Source organism: Miniopterus schreibersii (genome assembly GCF_964146895.1).
Source record: "Miniopterus schreibersii genome assembly, chromosome: 6".
In the NCBI taxonomy this organism is placed as follows: Eukaryota; Metazoa; Chordata; class Mammalia; order Chiroptera; family Miniopteridae; genus Miniopterus; species Miniopterus schreibersii.
Window position 1 is genome coordinate 9,074,799 of NC_138107.1, and position 21,899 is coordinate 9,096,697.

At 52.6% G+C, this 21,899-nt stretch overlaps 1 long non-coding RNA gene across 1 annotated transcript; it reads left to right on the forward strand.

The window, feature by feature from the left end:
• Positions 1–233: 233 nt before the first annotated feature.
• LOC308558427 lies at positions 234–21,534 on the forward strand. The gene is made up of 3 exons (XR_013998999.1): positions 234–301; positions 19,969–20,177; positions 21,204–21,534. It is a non-coding gene; the product is annotated as an uncharacterized lncRNA (long non-coding RNA).
• The last annotated feature ends 365 nt before the right edge of the window (positions 21,535–21,899 follow it).

Genomic DNA, 21,899 nt, shown 5'->3' on the forward strand with positions numbered 1-21,899 from the left:
CTGGCAGAATAGAGATTCTCTCAATTCACTGTTCTGGGCCCCTTGCACATCTGAAACTTATATAAAATAGTGTGGAATGTAAACTGTGATTGAAAAAAACAAACAAAAACCCAACACCCTGCATCTCAGCCAGTGCAGGCCTTATTTGGGGCAGGGCTCCTTCTGGCCCTGCCCCTTGAGGGGGGGGCAACAGGGAGACAAGGGCCTGCCCCCACCTCCACACTCTCTCTCTACCAGCCAGCGACCCCCACCCCAGTCTCCTCAGGGTCCTCCGTTCTCACAGCTGGAAAGGATCAAAACAGTGAGTTAAAAGCAAAAACCCACAGCATTTTCTTCCTAATTCCCCACCCCCAAGCCCAGAGTGTTCAGAAGAAGGAGGCGGGGTGTTGGGCAGAGGAGGCCCATGTGTTTGGGGACTCGGGGAAGGAGGCCCGAGTGTTCGTGTTGGGGAGCTTTCAAGTTGTCAGGAACAGAAGCAGGACCCTTTCACGGCTCTTCCTCTGAGTTGAGGCTCTCATGCAAAGTGCTATTATTAGCATTACCTTCCTATCTGCCAAACAGGCTTCTCCTCGAAGAAGTAATTAAATGCGTGATTTGGTGCAAAATAAAAGCATATCTCTGCATTTGCAGCCTCAGACACCATCACATTCATTTTTGCCATTTTTACAGTTGGGAAGTCTTGTGGCTTCATGGCATTTAATAAGGCGATTAGCCCTGGGGGAGGGAGGGGGTGCAGAGGGCAGAGGGCAGGCCCTGCTGAGGTCCTGGCAGTCAGTCTGATGAGGTGGTTTGGTTACGGGTTTTAAGGCTGGCAATGGGGGCAGCTGAGGGACTTACGTGGCTGGGTTTGAGCCAGGAAGGGCTGGGCCATCCCCCTTGGTGGCTTGGTGGAGAATAGGGATTAGAGGGTGTGGCCACTGGCCCCAGGGGACCTATACCCCCCAGGGAACCTGATCTTGGCTTCTGGGGGCTCTGCTCCTCTGAGCTGAAGCCTCCTCTCTAAATCTTTTCTCCCAAAGAAAAGATTTGGTACGGGGCTTCTCTCAGCCTCCATATCGAATCTGTATCCTAACCCTGCTGGTTTGATTTACTAAATAGTTTCAAATCCATCTACTTCTCTTGTCGGCCGCCAAGGACTTAGTGCAGATCAGGTTGGAGCGGAGGGCAGGTGGCGCTGGGGTTTGAATCCTGACTCCACCATTTCTTGCTCAGTGACCTTGGACTCAGGTTGCCAGACTAAGCAAATCAAAAATACAGGATGCCCATTTGAATTTCATATGCAGCATTTGGGACGTACTTTAAAAAATCCCTTGTTTATCTGAAATTCAAATTCAACTGCTCGTTCTATATTTTATCTGGCAGCTCTACCTTAAACTAGCTCCTTCTCTTCTCAGCTCCCTTCTCCATGAAGTGGTGATAATAATAGTACCCACTGCAGAGGTGGCTTTGAGGGTTAAGTGAGTTAAAAATGTAAACTGCTTAGAACAGGACGGCAATAAGCAGCCACACGCAATTAGTGAGCTAGGAGCACGTCTATGCTGAACAATGCCTGGCAAAGGCGTGGGTGTGCTGTTTTTGCGGCACCTCCCCTCTCCCCCAACCTATCAGAGCCAGCAAAGCAGCAAAGCTGGTGGGAGGGATGGAGATTAGACCTAGGGGAACTTCCAGGCAGGAGGGGTGGGACACCTGCAACAGGTGACAGCAGTCCATATACTTCCTTCCTGGGCCGGGAGCAGGTAGCTAGTAAGGGTAGAGCAGTTAATCCATCGGGAGGGAAGGCAGGAGGGGGGTTATGAGTCTGGGAGGCGTCTGTGGCCTGCGGAGTCTCAGAACGAGACACATGTGCCAAGCGCTGGTGTGCTGGGCAGCTGGGAGGAAGGGAAGGACTGGCTACCTAGAAGCCTGGTTTGCAGGATCTCAGGAGGGCAGTCATTCATTCACTCAGCAAACATCTACCAGGCAACAATTAGGCACCACATGCAACAATTAGGCACCACGTGCAACAATTAGGCACCCGGGAGTGTAGGAGAGCTTGGGTTCCGTTCACCTCCAGCGTTCCTCACTGTGAGATGTGCCTGCAGAGGATCCTGCCCAGCCAGGCCTCAGGCTGCCCCGAGGAGCAGCCACATCCCAAAGCGCTGAGGTGCTGCGGCTGGTGAGGACAGGCTGGGGGCAGGGTGGCGGGGCGCAGCACACAGACAGCCATGATCTCTCTCCGACAATGAGAATGAATGAACTGTGACCACGTGGATGAGTTGCAAAAACACCGCCAAGTTGGCTAAAAGAAGCCAAACACAAAAGAATACATAAGATATGATTCTATTCATGTTAAGTTCAGAAACAGGCCCAAAAACAGTTGTGTTGAGGCAGCACAGAGCTGTAAAGTGAAGCAGGGAGAGATTGCCTGGGAGCTCAGGGGAAGGGGGAGGTGGGTTGGGAAGTGGTCCGAGGGGGTGTTGGACGCTGGCAATGTTCTGGTCCTTGGTGGAGGTGGCGGCTACCCTGGTGTTTGCTTTAAAGTGATTTTTTTAAATGGACTTCCAGGGAAAAGTTGGGGATTGACCTCTCCTTGCCCCCAAAAGTTAGAAAGGGAAGCTAGGAAGCAAAGCTGGCCCATCCCTCTGGCGTGGAGTCCCTGGCCCTCTGTCCTGGGTCAGACTCATTAAGATTCCTCCTCCATTCTGCCCTCAGGGTCCACTGAGGCAGAGAGAAATCCATGAACCATGCAGACAGCTGGGGTGAGAGACAAAGGTTGGAAGGAAGGAGTGGAGGAGAGGCAGGGACCGAGAAAGAGAGAGGGAGGGGAAGAGAGACAGAGAGACAGAGAGACAGAGAGACGGAGTGAGGACGCAGGTGGAGTTGAGGACCCCACAGTGCCTGCTCTGTATTCTTAGCCAGTCCAGTCTAATGACAGCTTTTCAAGTCCGTCCCTGCCCCAACCAGAGCAGAGGTCTTTAATGGAGATAGTAATCACCTGGGGGGACAAGGGGCACTTTTCATTAACCCCAGACCCAATGTGGCCCCGCCTCGTCAGCCCCCACCTTGGGCTGTGCCAATGGCAGGTCCCTCTCCTGTCTTCACCTTAATTCCTGGGTAAGTGACATTTAAGGGCTTCTCTTCATTGGGCCATAACAATTTACAAGCCGTGCAGCGGTGGATTGTTCCGGGGCCTGCTGGGGGGGAGCATCACCCTCTATCATCCGCTGGGGTGAGCGGGTCAAGTGACACATGGTCCCTCATTAAAGCCCCCACGCCCACAGTGATGACACAGCTGGAGAAGTAAAACAATTACAACCCATTCACTTTCCACTTCCCAAGTCACCCTCCCTGCCAGGAAAGCCGCTCCTGACAGGGCAGCTGGGAGACACGACAGCCTTTAAATGCCCTGTTTCCATCTCTCCTGGGTTCAAATCCAGGCTTTACTACTTCGGCTAAGCCCTTAGCCTCTCTGGGCTCCCAGTTCTCCTTGAATAAAATGGGCCTAACAATCTACATTTTAAGGGTCGCTGTGAAGATAACCACAGATCCCTTTGTAAAAGGCCTGGCCCAGAACTGACATCCAATAAATGCCCGCAACCGACGCACAGCTGGCCAGGCCCCACTGCAAACTCAGGACCCCCTTCTAGGTTGTGGAAGCAGCTGCCCAGGGGCGACCCTATTTTTCAGACCCCTTTGGCTGTAGGCGGGGCCACATTTCTAGTCGTCACCAGTGGAGCGTGCACAGGGTGTGACACGCCACGTCCAGGCAGAGAGACCAAGAATGGGTGCACCTTCCCGGGTGTCTGCCCCTGTCTGCTGGCTGAGCAAGGAGGAGTCAGCGATCCTAAAGGGGGGACACGGAGATGGCCAAATTTAAAAGGGTTACAAAATGAAATATTGGTGAGAACTGGAACTGGAACATTGAATTGTGAAGTGATATAATGCCTTTGAAAATTGTTCATCAGTTTCATAGAAAGTGGAACACATATATCATGATGCAGCAATTTCCACTTTTACATACTTGCCCAGGATACATGAAAACATATGTCCATACAGAGCCTGTACAAGGATGTGAGGGGCATTATTCATAATATTTCAAAGGTAGAACCAACCTGAAGGTTGGTTTATCAACTGATGAGTCTATAAGCTAATTGTAATACATTTATGTAATAGAATACTGCTCAGCCTAAAAAGAAAAAACTAAGAGATACACAGCAATAGAAACGAATCTTAACACATTAGGCTAAGTGAAAACAGCCAGACACAAAAGACTACATATGTATAATTTATTTCTATGACCTTCTAGAAGAGGCAAAATTAATCAAAAGTGATGGAAATAGATTAGTTGTTGCTTGGGGGAAATGGAGACTGACTGTGAAGGGAAGGCTCTGGGATATGAAAATGTTCTGTGTCTTGATCAGGACGGTGCTTACAGAGATGTACACACATATCAAAACTTAGCGTGAACATTAAACATGTGTATATTATTCTATGTAAATTAGACCTTAATAAAGCTGACTTAAAAAAAAATAAAGGGGGCCCTGGCAGGTGTGGCTCAGTTGGTTGAGTGTTGTCCAGTGCACCGAAAGGTCTCTGGTTTGATTCCCGGTCAGGGCACATACCAAGGTTTCAGGTTCGGTCCCTGGTTGGGGTGCATACAGGAGGCAACCAATTCATGTTTCTCTCACATGGATGTTTCAATCTCTCTCTCTCCTTCTCCCTTCCTCTCTGTCTAAAAGCAATAAAAATAAAATAAAATAAAAAATATACTAAATAAATAAATAAATAAATATAAAAGGGGGCCAGAGACACAAGGAGGAGGGAACCTGGGCCCCAACTGGCCACGCAGCAGGTTGCCCAGCAGCAGCACTTGCATTGGGCTGGTACTGAGTGAGAAGTGAACCTTTATAAGTCAGGCTACTGAGATGTGGGGGTTTGCCTATCACAGTAGCTAGCATTGTCTCTTTTTGTTTCCTTTAAAATCCTCCCCCACCCCCCGGCCCCTGTCTTTGTCCCTGTCCGTCCTTTAGTCTGGGCCTGGTGGTCTGGGATGTCTGTGTCCACTCCCTGTGGTGCCACATCCCTTTGACCCAGGGCCTTTCCCCACTTCAGACCTGTCCAGCGGGGACTGAATGCAGCTGTCTTGGCTGCCAGGCTGCCAGGCTCAGGGCAGAGTGGGACCAAGTACAGTCCCAGCCTCTGTAGATGCTGACAGGATGTCCAGGGATCTGGCTTTGTTGTTTGGTCCTCTGGGGACTGGTTTACAGGGACCTAACCACACTGGACTTCAGAAATCCCCTTCCTCCTGGGAAAGCTCAGGGAGAGAGGAGCCAACAGCTATGGAAGGACTTAGCCCTGGCCTCCAAATCCTCTCTCTGCCAGCTTTCCATCTCTGTGGGCCTCCTCCTCTACCTCTGAGGGGTGGGGGCTGTGGGCCTCGTGGATTTCCACCATTTCCTGTGACATTTCCTTCTCCCAGGCCCCCAGCCCCTGCCTCGCTTCTTCTGACCTCTCCCCACCTCTCCCTGACTTTTCAGCTCTGTGTCCCATGGTCTCTCCAGGTCCTCCTAAGGGGATGCTGCTGCATGGACAGAATGTCCTCCTTGAAACCGAAGCACAGCGGGGGTCTCAGGGAGGTCACCTCCTGAGGGATGAGCTTTCCTCTGCCTCCATCCTGGCAGCACACGGAGTCCCTGGAGGAGGCAATGACATGCTGGATAAAAATCTCTCTGTGGCAGATTCCCTTTCCTGGGAGTAGGCAGACTTTTGTGCTGGCTGTCCCCAGACTGCCCTGTCATTCACACCCGACAGCCAGTGGGAAGCATATTCCTTCCCACCCTTCTCCCCAGGTCCCTGCCCCAACTGCCCAGAGTCCCCAGCACACTTATGCCCCTTGCCACCCCACTCCCACAGCTCAGAGCCCCTGACCTCCTACTGCCAAACCGTGACCCTGCCCTTTCTTCTGAGCTCTGACCCACATTCATTTCCTCAAAAAATTCCTTTATTTAAAAGTTGTTAAAATTTTGTAGACTGGGTAGATGTCTTGCATGGCCCACTCAAGGAAGATCACTTAGTCCGATTTAATGGAACCTGTATCCTTTGAGCACCGAGGGGAACACTGACGGCATGTGTTGAGCCCTTTCCAGGTCAGACTGCATTTGAGCAGCCGTAGCAAGAGGGAGAACCCTGGCCAAATTTTCCTGGGTGGCTCCATCTTGTTTTCAAGGATGCAATGAAGCAAAGGCTGGAAGATTTCTTAGACTAAACTCTTGGACTCTGGTCCTCAGTCTCTTCTCCCTACAAACAAGGGTTTCCCTCCCATTATTCTGAGGAGGTCTTGGGGATTGGAAATTGGAACAACCTCTTTGGACCAAGAGCTCTGCCTCTAATCAGCTACCTGACCACAGGTGGGCAATTCACCTGGGGATTCTGACAGCATGGCCCTGCTCTCCCTGGACTCCATCTGGAGACAGACAGATAGACAGACAGACAAGGGCAATGAAATGTTCCTGGGCACCTGGTGCTATGAGGCCCGGAGGGGGAGTGGTCAGTTGTATTGGGGTGGGACTGGGTTCAACAAAAGCTTCACCAAGGAGACTAGAGCTGAGCCTTGAAGAAGGCCCAGGACTCGGGCAGGTGGATGGAGAGGGCAGCGGGAGGTGGTCCAGGCAGAAGGCCCAGCATGTGCGATGGGCTGGTGGGAGCGTTAAGTCTGAGAGGGTGGACTGGCAGGATTGGAGGAGATGGGGAGGAAGCCGGGGACAGGGTGGGAGGCCTTGACAGTTCTGCTAAGGAGTCCAGACACTTTTCTGAGGGCGGTGGGAGCCACTGAAGGGAATTGAGCACAGGAGTGACATGAGCTGGTTTCCTCTGCTCCACAATCCTCTGACGTCCATCCCAACACCTTAGCCAGGTTTCAGCCCTAGCGTGGTGCCTGATGTGTGGTAGGTGCCAGTACACGACTGGATGGATAACACTCATGTCTGTTTCGTTGTCCTTAGAGTAAAGCCCACCCTCCAAGGAGGGCTTGCCCCGCAGGCTCCTGTACAGCGGGCCAGTCTCCCTCCCGACCCCTGGGGTCACTGCTCCTGCCATGCTGGCCCTCCTTAGGGCTCGTATTAGTGCCCAGCTTGGTGTCCTGCTCTGTCCACCTGGGCCCTGCTTCTGCCCTCCCACCTGGTCACATGCATTGTCCCTCTCGGTTGGCTCCTCCCCCTCAGGAAGGTCTTGGTCAGAGTGTCGCTCAGTTTAAAATGCACGAATTGCCTTCATTCCCTCACATATGAAACCCTTTTCCTTTGTAGCATTTGACCTGATTTGTCATATTGTATTTTCAATTTATCTGGAGTCTGTCTTCTCTACTAGATTGAGACCTGGGGGGAACACGTGGCTTTTGTCTTCCGCTGGGTCTCCGAGGCCTGGCAAGGAGCTGCACAGGCTCCATAATCATTTGGTGGATGAACTAGGCTTAAACCTCTACTCAGACCCAGGGCTCCCTGAGGGCAAGAGTCTGCCTCTCTTTCCAGCCCGAGAGGGGCTGCCCTGCCCTGGCCCACCCCAGCCTGTCCTCCCTCCCTGCGGTCTCACCGGGGTGGGGGCAGCTGAGGATGTATTCACAGTCCAGTCCTGCAGGCTGCTCTGAGTGACAGCGCTGGTGCTATTGAGCCCAGCAGTCAGCACATAGAAATCTCCAAGGAAACCCCTGCCAGTCCCCGGAGCTTACGCCTGGCCTCAAACCCCGGCCACTCGATTGAAAAAGGCCACATCTCCGTATCTAGAAAGCTATCTCAGCGCCTGCTTTCTGCGAACAATAATGGGGCTCAGAAACCAGAGCTATATGCCCCCCCCCCCCAAGCAGCCCGGACACATCACTGCCTCCACCCTGGAGCCCAGCAGTCTTTTCTGTCTCTGCTCTTTTCTGCGTTCATCTCTCTGGCCCAGTCTCTGTCTCTGTTTCCACCTGCTTCTATCTCTGTTTATGTCTCTGTCAATCTGTGTCTCTTTCCATCTGTCCCTGTCGCTGGCTGTGTCTCTGTTTCTCTCTCTGTCACATTTTATGTCTCTTTTCTGCCTCTGTCTGTTCAGCTTGTTTCTCTACATCTCAGATCCTGTCGGGTCTTTGTTTGTGTCTGCCTGCTCTCCCTTCACCCCCAGGTCCCCTGGGCCTCCCCTCCATCTCCCCAGCCCTGCAGCAGCCCCCCTCTCTGTGTGCCACTAGCTCAGTCTTAGCTCTCAGGGCAATCACAGAAGGAAGACAGGGAGGGAGCAGGGAACTCAGGCAAGTGTTGGGGTGTCAGCGCGAAGCAGCACTGACTAAACATGCAGCTGTCCCTTTTCTCTCCTTGGCAGGAGGGAAGAAGCGTGGGGCCGGGGAGGCAAGGGAGAGTGGGGGTGAAGAGGAGGATGGTGGGAGCCCAGGTGGGGGAGCTGGGATAGTAAGAGGGCCGAAATAAGTGGGGAGGGAAGTTACCATGACCTCTAGCTCCTGGCAGGGAACTTTTGACCCTAATTGCCGGGAACAGGGAGTTGTTAGGAGTCCGAGATACAAAAGAAAGAAACCAGAAAGCCATGGGAAGAGTGGTGAGTGTGTGAGCACACACTTTTGTTAGCTGTGGTCACCACTATTGGCTACAAAGTTCAGGGTCTCTGGCTTCCTTGGGTGGGGTCCTATGACCAGTTCTGGCCTATGAACAGAGGAGAAAATGTCACTTCCGGGCAGAAGGATTTAATTATCAGTATGAGACCTTTCAGAGGTCATCTGTTCCTCTGGCACAGTGACCAGCAAGGTTTGAACCGATGGCTTCTCCATCAGCTGGGATCCTAGAGTGACTAGGCTGAGCAGAGGCTGTGACGGACATGCCGCGTGAGCAAGAAGCTTTATAATTTTGAACCACTGAGATTTTGGAGGTCTTTGTTAATGAAGCATAACCTGGCCTATCCTGACTGATACGGTGTATATGTTGGTGACTGCGTATGTCTGTACATGAGTGTAAAGTGAGCACGCATGTTTGTGTGGGCATGTGTATGCGTCTATATATTTATAGTTCTATATATGGTGCAAGCATGTGTGTTTACAGGTGTGCGTGAGGACAAATCTCTGTGTATTTTTGGTGCCCACCCAACAGTAGGCAAAGAAGGAAAGCTTCCCCCGGCTGCCTTCTCACCTCCGGTTTCATTTAGGAACACAAAGGGCCACATCTTGGTCCCAGCTTGCTTTCTCATCACATTGCCACCTTCAATCTACAAGCCTCCTTTTCTTGGCAGTTGCCACCCTCTTCTCTGTCTGAGTGCTCCTGGGGTGGCTACTGCCCAGCACAATTTTCCTCTTCCTAACCAGAGTGGCTGGTTCTGGGGTGGGCTGTGACCTGGGCCGGACCACTCAGACACTTTGTGCAGGATTTTACTACTGGAACTAGCAGGGAAGAGTGTCTTCTCCCTTCAGGGAGAGGTTAGGTGTGGGGCTACCCCTGCCCTGGAGGAAGGGGGATCAGGCAAAAGAAGCAGAGCTGAGAGCAAGGAACAAGAGGGGCCTGGATGCAGTGCCACCTATGAGTTTCATGGGTCAACGCACCTCCTGCTTGCTCGCCAAGGTGGTGCAGCCTGATGGTTGGTGTGTGGGCTCCAGGGCTGACCTTTGTGGGTCGCATGGCCCAGGCTTCTTGCCCTCTGGCTTCGGGTTGGGCCCCACCAAAGGGGAGACTCACAGGAGATGCAGGGAGGGACGAGAGTGAGGCTGCGGTTTTAATCTCCTGCCTTGCTCCCCGGGGAGCAGCAAGGGGCTGGCTTCCTCCTTCCACACCAGCCATGGCTCCTGTCCAGTGGCTCCTCTGCATGGCTCTCCCTGTAGGTCTCCTGGGCATGGCTTCCCTGTCACTAGCCCTGGGCCTTCATGACCCATCTGGGTTCCCTACTCCCTCCCCACGCCTTTGCACCCTGCCCACACCTCCATTAAGCTCTCCATGAATTATTCAGTTTGAATGTTCCCTGAGTTTCCTGCAAGAGGGTCACTTAGTGTTTGTCTCACTGGCACTTCCTGCTGCACCTGACCTGGCACCACTCCCTCCATATCCCTTCACCAGCCCCTCTCCCCTCCCCAACAAAGTGCTCTACCTACCAGCTTCCTTCTCTGACAACTCCTCCTTAGCCCCTTCTGGTCCTGGCTCCTGCTCTCCCCTCTCCCCTGTCAGTCTCCTCTACTCCACCTTGGATCTCAGCCACCATAGGCACTGCTGGTCCATCCAGCCTTCGCCCATGGGCCTCAGGCCAGAATATCCAACTAACCCCCGGTCAGTCAGTCTTTGCACCGTCAGGTCCCTCAAATGCAACATGCTCCAAACTGGACATCTGCCCCAAGCCCGTTCTTCCTCCCGTGTGACCTTTCAGAGGGGGCACTGCCACTTACCCACACCCGGGCCAGACACACAGGAGTCAGCCTTGACTTCACATTTCTCTCTCTGTTTCTATCCTCTTAGGTCCTGATGCTTTGACCTCTAAACTGATCCTGTGACCCCATGTAGTTCCCCATCACTCCCCCCCCCCTACTGTTGCAGCAGACTCCTAACTGGCACCCAGTCTCCACACCCACTGCCTCCAGTCCAGCCTCCATATTGCAGACCTGAACCTGTTACTCTTTTGCTCAGGAACCTTCAGCAGCCCCCTACTGAAAGCGTCTTAGATGGAGAACAGGACCTCTGTGATCCCAGCCCTGCTTCTTTCCCCTGCAGTCCTTTCTGCTCCTGCTGAAGCTTTACCCAGGAACACAGGGTCTCTCCTCCCCTCACACCCCAGGCCTTTTTGCTCGAGCTACGTGGTCCCCTCTTCCTGGAAGTGCCCTCTGCCCCCTTTAACCTCTGGACAATCCCTGCTGCTTCTTAAAGACAATTTTGGTGTCACCTTTAGGCAGAGGCAAAGTAGACAGATTATTTTTTTAATCTCAAAGGCAATGAACTGGAGCAGTATGTGAGCAGGGGTGGGGACTCGGCCATTATTTGGAGGGGAAACCAGTTCGTGAAAGATGCCCCACCCTGGACCATTTTTTCCCTCCTGGCTGCTTTCCCTGACTCTTCAGGGCCGGGAATTCCCTGGACTTGGTGGTGGCTACAACCCTGCAGCTTCCAGGCTGTGGTGCATCGAGCTAGTCACTTAACCTCTCTGTGCCTCCCTGCTGGCCTCTGCGTACAGGGTTCTCCAGGGTTCTGCGCTTCGGGGGCCCTGGGGTAGGGTACTAAGCGGTTGCTGAAGAGAACTGTGAGCGCAGGCCCTGGGGGCAGCAGAGCTTGTCTCCTCTGGAGGGCGGGAGTCTGCTTAGACGGCCAGCAGACAATGAAACGGTGAGTTTGGGCAAAGGCGTTTGTTCCAGCAGTGACAGGGCCCTCCCCTCCCGAGGCCACCCCGCTGGGGTTTATGCCCCTCCAGTCTCCTTCGTCCTAGTGCACCGTCCTGGGCTGGAGCTGGGGGGGGGGGGCATCTGCAGCCGTCCATCCTGGAGCCTTCTATTCCCATCTGCGTGTGCAGGGTGGGGGCGGGGGAGGCGCTGCTGAGCTTGCCTCAGAGCCCGCAGGCCCCGTACCCCAGCGAGGCCTCGTCCCAGCTCCAGCGGGCGGAGGGTCGCCTCCCGCCGCCCCCGCGCCCGCTTCCCGCAGGAGCTCGCCTGCCCTTTGCAGACAATAGCTCCCCTCGCCGCGTCCGCGCCCGGTACCAGCCGGCTCCGGGAGGACCGGGGTCGGGAAGACCCTGAGGATCGGCGGCGGAGGAGGCGGGGGTGGAGAGGGAGTGATTTAAACAGGGCGAGAGGGGACACGCGGGGAGCGACGGGGAAGGAGCGAACCGACTCGGGCAGCTCTGGAAGGCAGGCGGGCTTCAAAGGCTCGCTTCGATTCTGCGGAAAGCAGCCCAGCAAGAAGCCTTTCTCTGCCCTTCCTTGGGGAGTTTTCAACCAGGGGCATTATTTATGAAGGGAAGGGGGGGGGAGTGGGGAGGGGTCACGTGGGCCCGGCCGTCATGGAAACAAACTCAGTGCGGGACCCGCGGCCGCCCGCCGCCCCCCATCCCTCCGCGTGGGGACCCCGCCGCGGGCGCCCCCGCGCGGCCACCGGCGGCGCCGCACCCGGTTGCCGGGCTGCACCCAGGGGCCTGGAAGGGCAGCCGGGCGGAGGGGGGCGGAGGGGGGAGCGGGGGAGCACCCAGATCAACCGGCCCGCCCATCTGTTCACCATCCTTTGGCACATTCATCCCCGGTCCCCGTGTCCAGGCTCTTTCAGCTCACGCCCTCTCTCCTGCGACCTGCCGGGGACCCCAGGCAGCAGCAGTGTCTGTCCGTGCAAGGCTCTGGGCGTCCATTCGCTGCCTGTTGTTTTTTCTCTAGTCCCCGCGCCCAGGAAGGCCTTCTCTGGGTATATCCCTCTGTCTTGTCTCCTAGGTCCCCTTCCTGCCTCTTATCTCCCCGCCTATCCAGTCGCAGTGCATCTATCCTGGGTCCTGGATCAGTCCTTCCAGCTGCCCCCGTGTCTGTTGTCTCTGAAACTGTCTCCCTCCATCAATCTATATGTATCTACACATCTATTACCCGGCAGCCGCCTATACATCACGCGGGCCCATTATCCATCATTCATCTGCATATGTATCATTCATGCCTCCAGCCATCTATTATCCATCACCTCTCTTGCCGCCTCTTTGATGTCCTGCACTCTGCTGGGGAGGGGGGGTGTTAACGCTGCCGGGCCTGCTTTACCCCAGCTCCAGAGCACAAGGACACTAAAGGGAGGAACAAAGACGCCAAAGGGATGTGGAGGGAACAGAGAGGCCACTGGGGAGTGGTTAAGAGAGCCGGGGCCTCAGAGTTTAGAGGGGAGTGGAAAGACCCCGAGATGTGTCAGATGGCTGTTCTGTTGGGAATTCCACTCGTTTCATTGTCCCTCTCTCCTCCCTCCCAAAAGATCAAGAGGACGGAGGTTTGCTTTGCAGCAGGTGAACTCTAGGCTAGACACAGGTGGGACTTGTTTACGAAAGGGTGGCCCTCCCTGGAGGAAAGGCTGCCTGTGAACGCAACGTCTGTATGGAGATGGTCCGGGCTCGGTGAGTCATGGGGCCGGTAGCGATGGAGACGGGGCTGTGACTGAGGTCAAAAGGCTCCAACACGTGTGTGCACACACATACACACACAAACACAAACACGCACCCCACACACTCTTCTGGGATCACAGGATTTCTCAGTCAGAGGTGCTTTCCTTTGGCTAAGAAACTGTTACTTAACCACGCAGCACAAATCCCCATGGGGCTGGCATCTCACGTTGGTTTTTATAAGCATCACTCCTCATGTTGTTGATAATATTGCATCTTTTCCCCCGAGTCTGGTTTCCTTTGTGCCTGGTTTTCACACACCCTGTTTCTCAGTGTGAGGCTCCCCGTAGCCCCCTGCGCCTCCTCAGGGAGATGCCGAGCTGTGGAAAGGGAAATGGGCCCTCAGACACCCTGGGCAGGGCTCTGTCATATCCATTTCTGTGTTCTCAGTTCTTAACATCTGGTAGGAAAGAGGCCTCGTGTAAGGGCGGTTATGGGAATAAAACTTCACCCACAGTTCTGCCCTGTCCAGGAGAGAACAGACAGGGGGTCAGGCAGCTCCCACAGAGCCATGGTACCCTCAGGCCACTTCTCTAGGCTTGGGACCTCTGGAGGTGTCAGGATACCCTGTGAATGCAGGCGGAGGGCAATGTTACTTCTGCGATTTTTCCCAGGGGCTCTTGGCTCGGAGATGCCTGGGACTCGGTGTCCAGGAGAGGCCGGTGTGAGGGCCAGGTATTCTGTGGACGGTTTCTCAGCCCACCAGCTTCAGACGAGAACACACCTGTTCTTTTTACTGAGCAGGAAACCGAACAACTCGGCTCCATATATTGCTTTGGTTTATGGGGTCGTTGGCACCTGAGTTTGCCAGGAACGGAGGCCTGGGGACGGGAGGCAGGGGTGTCCTCCCTAGGCCTCCCTCCTCACGGCTCCAAGGGTTAAAAAGCACTTAGCAGCAGCACATAATAAAAGCAAATGTAAGAGAAAGAATATCCTAAGGATTTAATAAACTGCAAACAAAATTATCACGATTCTTTTCCTAGCCAGTTGAGTTTTCAGTGATTAAGAAAATACAATTTCCTATAATTAAATCTTAACAAGAAATGTTATTAAAAACACTCTGTCCCAGCTCCTGTAATAATTGCATGCTCCCTTAGAACAGTAAACAGAATTAGACTTTGCAGCGTACATGCTAATCCATGTGTCATTTTGATCAAATTGGTACTAATAACCTGTCTTCTTATTCAGACACAGGGAAGGAAGGCAAGGGGGAGCCAGGCCTGCAGGGCAGGAGTGAGCTCTGGTCGGGGAGTGGGAAGCCAGGAGGGCTGGGTTTGGCCCCCATGATGATGTGTTAAAGTTATTGAGCACGTACTATGGGCCTCACTCTGTGCTAAGCACGTTGCATGTATAATTTCACTCACTCTTCACACAGTATGGAACCATGGTTGCCCTCCTTTACAGACAAGGAGGCTGAGGCTCAGAGAGGTTTAGCAACTTGCCCAAGGTCAATCAGAGCTGGGTTAGAACCCTCAGAGCCCAGACTAAAGCTCCTGCAGACATTTCCCATACACTCACACATACCTCTGAAGCCAGCATCAGGTAGCACAGCCCTGGGGCATGTCTCCAGCTCTCCTGGGACCTGTGCTGGCCTGACTGGTGAGACCAGGGGTCAGGCTCTGCAGAGGACTGGTGGGAGCTGGGAGGAAAAACTCCTCACCCTGGGACTGCAGGCGTGGGAGCAAGAGAGCCCATGGCATGTGCTCTGAGAAGTTTCTTTTCCTTTTGGACAAGCCAAGGGGTGGGAGAGGGCCTTGTTGAGGGTGTGAAGGCAGAAGGCTGGTATTTGTATGGTACCAGCTCTGCTAATGGCCCTGGGGTACAGCTCAGAACATTCTAGCACAGTTAGGAGGGATCTGAATTGGGTGTGGAGCCATGGAGATCAAAACTGCTCCTCCTGCCTGAGTCTGTGTATATATGAGTGTGTGCAGGTGTGCACATGGGAAATGTGCGCTCACGCTTGGGCAGTTGTGTGAATGTGTCTGAGTATATTTGAGTGTGTAAATGTGTGTGCATGTGACTGTGTGAACACGTGCGTGAATGTGTAGATGTGTAGTGTGGCTGTGGGCAAAGCTACATGTGAGTGTGTGAGTGTGTGTCAGTATATGGATTGCGTGAGTGGATGTGTGTGAAGGTGCCCGTGAACACGGTATGTCGCGTGTATGTGTGCGATGTGCCTGTGTGTGATTGTGCAAGGCACGTGTAGGAGTGTGAGCATGTGAAGGCGTGCGCACGCGCACACACACACACACACACACACACACACACACACACACACACACGGGCACACACGGCCCTGGAGCCTGTCCCTGCGGAGGGGGTGGAGCCAGCCCGGCTCAGGGGCCCTGGATGTCATCAGCGGCTGCACTCAGCTCTCTGTGCGCACAGCCTGAAATTCATCCCCGCGCCCCTGCTCAGGCGCACACAGGGCTCCGGTGCCTCCATCTCTCATCCCGCTCCTCTAATTAGCTCTCCTAATTAAATTCCTGCTGGGATGGAAGGAGAGGGCCGCCTCTTTTGGATTCTCCGGGACCAGGTCACGCTGACCTGGAAGGATCGCTCAGCCCTTGTTCTGCTCCAGGAGCCTGGGTGCAGGGAGAGGGTCGGGAGCAGGGTCCCTGCGCAGAACCCTGTTGGGCCAACACTTACAGCCCCTGCTCTGTGCCCACTGGGCCAGGCGCTGTGGGGGAGGAAGTGAGGATGGCAGTGAAGGGGACAAACGGACTTCCCTATGCTTGAGCTTCCTTCTTCCAGTCCCTCAGGCTTTGAACTTTGGTCTCACCCTCCACGCTGTTCCCTTGCTGCCCCAGGTAGCAACCTGCCTCTCCCATCGTACCTCTCTCGTTTCTTTGCAGAGATACAGTTCTACTTCGCCAGATAGTCCATGCCTTGGGCCTCTGAGTCCTAGCTCATTCTTCTGGCCTCCTGCCTGCTTATGGAAATTTTAAACTTTAAACTGACCGGTGTCTCCTCCAGGGAGCCCTCCCTGACTGCTGTGTCTTCTCCTTTCTCTGTACAGGTGTTGGACTCTCATCTGCTGGGGCCAACCATTAGGTCTTGGCTTATGCTGTTCATTATGACTGTTTCCCTTTTTATAGGCATCATCCTGCCTCACTAATTAGAATTTAAACCCTTTGAAATCAGGGGCTGTGTCTTGTGTCTTTTCATACAAAGCCCAGCAGGATGTGTAGCTGGTGGCTGCTCTAAGAATTCTGTGCAGTGACTGTAGGAGGAGGGAGGGGATGGGGCTCCTGTTCATTGTTCTCTCCCCTGGGGAGTTCCGTGAGATGGAGAACCTGGTCCCTTGATCTCAGAGTGGACAGGCCTCAGATGACTTGCCTGACTTCTCCCTACAAGCGGAACCTGGGATGGGAATTATTTGCAGGTGGGAGTAAGAGAGGAGGGTCAGACCTGCCTGACCAGGAGAAGGAGCCAGGCCCAGGTGAGGCCTGACCCGCAGGGGACTCAAGCATGAACAGCACTGCAGAGCTGGCCCCCGGGGGCAAGGGACTGGCTTCTTATTACACCCCCCCCCCCCCACACACACATACACCCACCCAGCTAGGCAGTTATTGGCAGCGAGGAGCCCAGGATGCCGAGGGGGGAACCTCCCAGAATCTGGGCGAGGTGGCTCTGCAGCTGTGAGCCCTTAGCAGCTGGGGCCCAACACATTGGTCCGATAAAGGGGACCTGGGTGGGCACCAATAGCATCCACTACATACCCAGAAGGCCCTTCTTACGAGGCACGGTTTCAGAGCCTGTCCCAGAGGTGTGGAGAAGGGGGTGCTGAGGGGACACCTGTCCGTAGTTGTCAGCCTGTGGGGGCACCACAGCGGCACCAGTCAGGAGAGTTTTCATTTCGGTTTTGCACTGGATCACTCTCTTTCAAATGCATGAACACTCTGGGTTTATTACGCATTTATTTACATGGAGGTGAATTCTGTCCCGTTACTTTGCCCCAGCTTCATTGGCCCTCACCTAACCTTCGCACGAACCCTTGTAAGGGACACTGCCCCCATCCCCAGCACCTGCTGCCCTTGTGCCATCGGTACCCACGATCCCACCCCCCAGCCTTAGCTACAGTAGGGCTTTGTCCTGAAACAGGTGGAGAGGGGCCGGAGAAGCTCGGGTTTGGGGGAGGGAAGCCAGGAGTAGGCAGAGAAGCCTGTTGGAGAGGAAGGCAGAGCGGAGAGAAGAGCAGGCAGGGCAGAGATCGGCCGGGAGGAGCTGGCCCATCCAGAGCCTTGGCTGCTCCTGGTGCCCGGAGCACAGCTGTGGTGCTCCCCCTGGGTTCTGCGACACGCCTGGGGGCTTCCTGGGGAAAAGTCAAATACTTGTGGCCAACATGGCTGATTCCCTACCTGACACCATCCCTCCTTCCTCCCTAGACTTCAGAACCCTGATTTTGTTTTGGGGGGTGGGCAATATGCTCGAGGAAGTGGGACCAATCTCTGGCCCCAGGAGATGAAGCATGGTTGGTCGAAGCCACCCAAGGTGCCCCTGCCCACCTTTACTAGTGTTGGTTCAGGGGTGGGCATGTGACCCAGTCTGGCTGGTGAGATGCAGGGGGAGGGAGGCTTTTGATGAAAGGAGAAGGTAAGGAAGCGTGCTCCTCCTTCCTGTCTTGAGTGCATCGGAGGATGTAATGCCTGAAGCTGTGGAAGCCTAGGATAAAAGTCATCCATCCTGGGGATGGAGAGGTGAAAAGGTGGAGAGAGCCTGGGTCCTCAACGACACCACTGAGCCATATCACTGAGCCGCTGAACAACACTGGGACTGCCTACAGACAGATTCTATGCGACACGATTAAATGTCTTTATTGCTTCGGCTGTGTGTGTGTGTGTGTGTGTGTGTCTGTGCCAGATACTTTCCTGCCCGTCTAGATCCATTCTAGGCCCTTCTCCACCCTCCTCTTTGCTTCAGGAGGCTTCTGATTATGTTTGGCCAATAGGGAGCCCTGGCAAAAGACCAGAAAGGGGACAGTAGTGACATTGGGGTTACTTATTCCCCTAGCTCTCTATCTGCAAGGTCACTTTGGGTTGGCTGAAGGTTACTGCTCCTTTCAAGGTGGCCTGTTCGCCACGACTCTGTCTCCTCTGGGTTCCAGTAACCTCCCCTCCCCTCATCCCTTTGAGCTTTGGGGGGTGAGAGCCCTATAACCGCCAACCCTGAGTCTCTTCACTCCCCCTTGTGGTCTCCCTACATCCTACCCATCGCTTTGTAATTGATCCCTTTGTAAATAAGCCCTCCTCAAATTATCCTAAGTGTGCTACCTGCTTCCTGTTGGTATCTGGACTAACACAGGTCTTGTAGCCACAAGAATTCTTAACTGATATGTCCCTTTATTCTCCAGCTGACTTGGGTGGGTCTCCTGATCCGCGGAGGCCTGCTGGAACTGTCTCTACAACAGCTGGCCTTCCAGGCCCCCCGAGCCTCTCCTGTGATGGCTCTTCATAGGTGTTGTGGGGGGAGCACCCACATTGGAGATAGACAGACTTGGATATGAATTCCACCATTGCTGGTTTTTAGTTGTGTGTCTCTCTCTGGGCAAGATACACATCTTGTTGAATTGCTGTATGGTTTGGAGATGCTGTTTATAAAACGCCTATCTGGAAAAAAGGGAATTTTTCAATATATTAATATATATTTCAATATATCAATAGAGATATCTTTATGATATACTGTAGATTGTTTAAATCACAATATTTGCATTCAGTAAAAATATTACTAGGCATGCCAAAGTCAAGGGAAAAAATAGATAATAGAAACAGATTCGTAAGTGATCCAGATATAAGGACTTTAAGTAGCTATGATTAATATGTTCGAGAAACCAGGAGATGAAAAAACAATTACAAATAGAATATTTCATCTGATAATAGAATCTACAAAAAAAAAATCAAATGGAAATTATGGCACTGAAAAATAAAATAACTAAAATCAAGAACTTAATATATGGGTTTAACATCAGATTAAACACAATCGAAAAGATTTTAACAGAGCGATAGAAAATATCCAGACTGAAGCAAAGGCATAGCCTTGGGTATTATACATTATCTTTTGTATAAAGGGGTGGTGGTGTGAGAATATGTGTTTTATTTGCCTGTGGAAGCTTTGGCATGATTAAAAATTAGTTCCCATACGCATGAGCACAGGAGTAGAGAGGAGAACAGGAGAGAAACAAGACTTTTCACCATAAACCTTTCTGTATTGTTTTGCTTTTGGGCCATGTGAATGTATAATCTATTCAAAGTAAGCAAATAAAATAAGTGCCTTTCACTTATTTTTCAATAAACTATGGCTAGTCCAAGTTCTTTCTGAGGGCATCTATTTTGATAACTAGTTTTGTTCCTTAGGTTAAACCCAAACCTACCTTTCTATTGCCTATATACATGGACCTTGCTTGTCCCTAAAGATGGCATAGTACGATGGCACCTGTCACGGGACAGCTCTGTGGCTCCAAGCTCTGCCTTGCACGCTCTGGTTAAATACTCTCAGGCGTTTTTGTTGTTCTCGTCTGACATGGTTTCCAAGCTCTTACATTTCTGGCCTTTTTCTTCTGGACTGGTTGATGTTTGCCAGTGTACTTGTATGAAGCCCAGATGAGACCACGACAGGTGAGCCGGGTTCTCACCACCCTGGGACTGTCACTTCCTTTGACAGCAGTTGTATTTCTGCTAACGTGACCTACGATGCAGCAGGCTGTCATGGCTGTCACATCAAGTGGTTAGCAACTGTCGAACTGATGGCTGACTAAAGCCAGGTCTTTTCCACACAGACTCCTGTGGAACACCCCACCCTCTACTGAATGTATGCACATATTAAACATCAGATTACTTCTTCCCCAACCTTTTTCATCTTTTTATATTTCAGCCGATCAAAACTTGATCCTGGCAGTTCTCGGTCCCAGGCAGTTTGGAGAAACACTTTAAACAAGATAGTGTGTATCTAGTGGTGTGATGAACAAACACTGCGATTTTTTTATTGGGTCCCACAGCCTCTTTCAAATTGATCCGGTGGGGGTTGGCTTCCCCCGACACAAAGGAAAACACCGGCGGCTCATGGCTTTTCTGCTCTCTCAGGTAAGTGATGGTTCTGCAGTCACTTTTTTTGGTGACAGCTTTATTGAGACATAACTCATGCATCGTAAAAGCCACTCTTTTAAAGTATACAATTCAGTGTTTTTTAGGATATTCAAAGAGCTGTGCAACCGTCACCACAATCACTTTTAGAACATTTCCATCACCCCCAAAATATACCCTGTATCTCAGAAGTTTCTTCCCATTTCCCTTCCACACCCCAGCCCCAGCCCCAGCCCCAGCCACTATGAACTACCCTTTGTCTCCATGGATTTGCCTACTCTGGACATTTAATGTCAATGGAATCATGCAATATGTTGGCTTCTGTGCCCAGTTTCATTTACGTAGGAAAATGTTTCCGAGGTTCATCCACGTTGTGGGATGTGCGGGTGCTTCCTTCCTTTTTATGGCTGGATATCATTCCACTGTACGCATGCACCACACTTTTTATCCATTCCCCAGGGATGGGCCCTTGTGTTGTTTCTACTTTGGGGCTATTATGGGTGACGCTAGGAACATTCATGTGCAGGTTTTTGTGGGGACATATGTTTTCATTTCTCTTGGGAACATACTTAGGAGAGGAATCACTGGGTCCAATGGTAACTCTTTTTGAAGAGCTTCCAGACTCTTCCAAGCAGCTGCACGATTTGACATGGCACTAGCAACGCATGAAGGTTCCACTTCACATCTTCACCAGTGTTTGTTTTATCTGTTTTTTTGTTACAGCCATCCTCGTGGGTGTAGGACAGGGTCTACAGCATCGCAAGAGCCCTCTCCAAAGTAATCCCTTCACCAGATCCTCTTTTCACAACTGTCCTCTTTATGTCCTTGACTTGCTGGGGGGGGGGGGAGCACAGTTACGAAGTTGGTTCTCAAACGTTTCCTTGGCAAATTCTGTATATAAGATCTGACTCTGGAATTTTACCTGTATTGTATGTTGGTGACTTCATTGAAAATTCAGTTTTAATATCTTGGTATGTGCCCAACACATGACAGGCACTTCATAACGGTTCCTTCTTTTCCCTATAGTGGTTTCCTCCAGCCACTAATAGAAACAGCAAGCAGGATGGAGGACAGCTCTGTGTGGCCCACACTCCTGCCTGATCAGTAGATAGGACCTGGTGAAAGGTTGTGTTGGAGGCCTTGCCACAGGCAGGATGGACGGGTGTGTCTCTGGCACTGACCTCATCTGCCCAGCTCCCAACGGATGTCCCTGTGATGGTAAAATAAAGTAGAATGGCATCAGGGGCACCCTCTTGGGTCTGCCGCTAACTCACCTTGGATGCCTGAAAAAGCCATTTTCCTCTCTGTGCATCTTGTCACGTTTTCAAAATATGGAGGAGGTTGTATCTGATGAACAATAAAAATTTAGCCCTAAAATATAGACAGTATACTTATGCTCTAAAAGAAATAAAGAGCTTGACCCTTGCTTCTGGGGGGTGGGGCTTAAAGAAAGCCTGGCCACAGACATAGGGCAGGGGTCGGGTTGTGGGGACGGGGCTGCAGATACAGGGCTACAGGGGTGGGGTGAGCAGAGCCCGGGGTCAACAGTCCCGCACGTGGGAGGGAGGTGGACACCAGTGGAGGAACCTCCTAGGATCGCACAGTCCCACAGAGCCCCTTGGCCTCAGCTCCTCCATGGCTTCTAGGGCTCCTGGGTCTGGCCACTGTCCAGTGTTGGTGACATTATGTGATCCAAAGGCAGGCTGCCCACCCAGCTGAGGA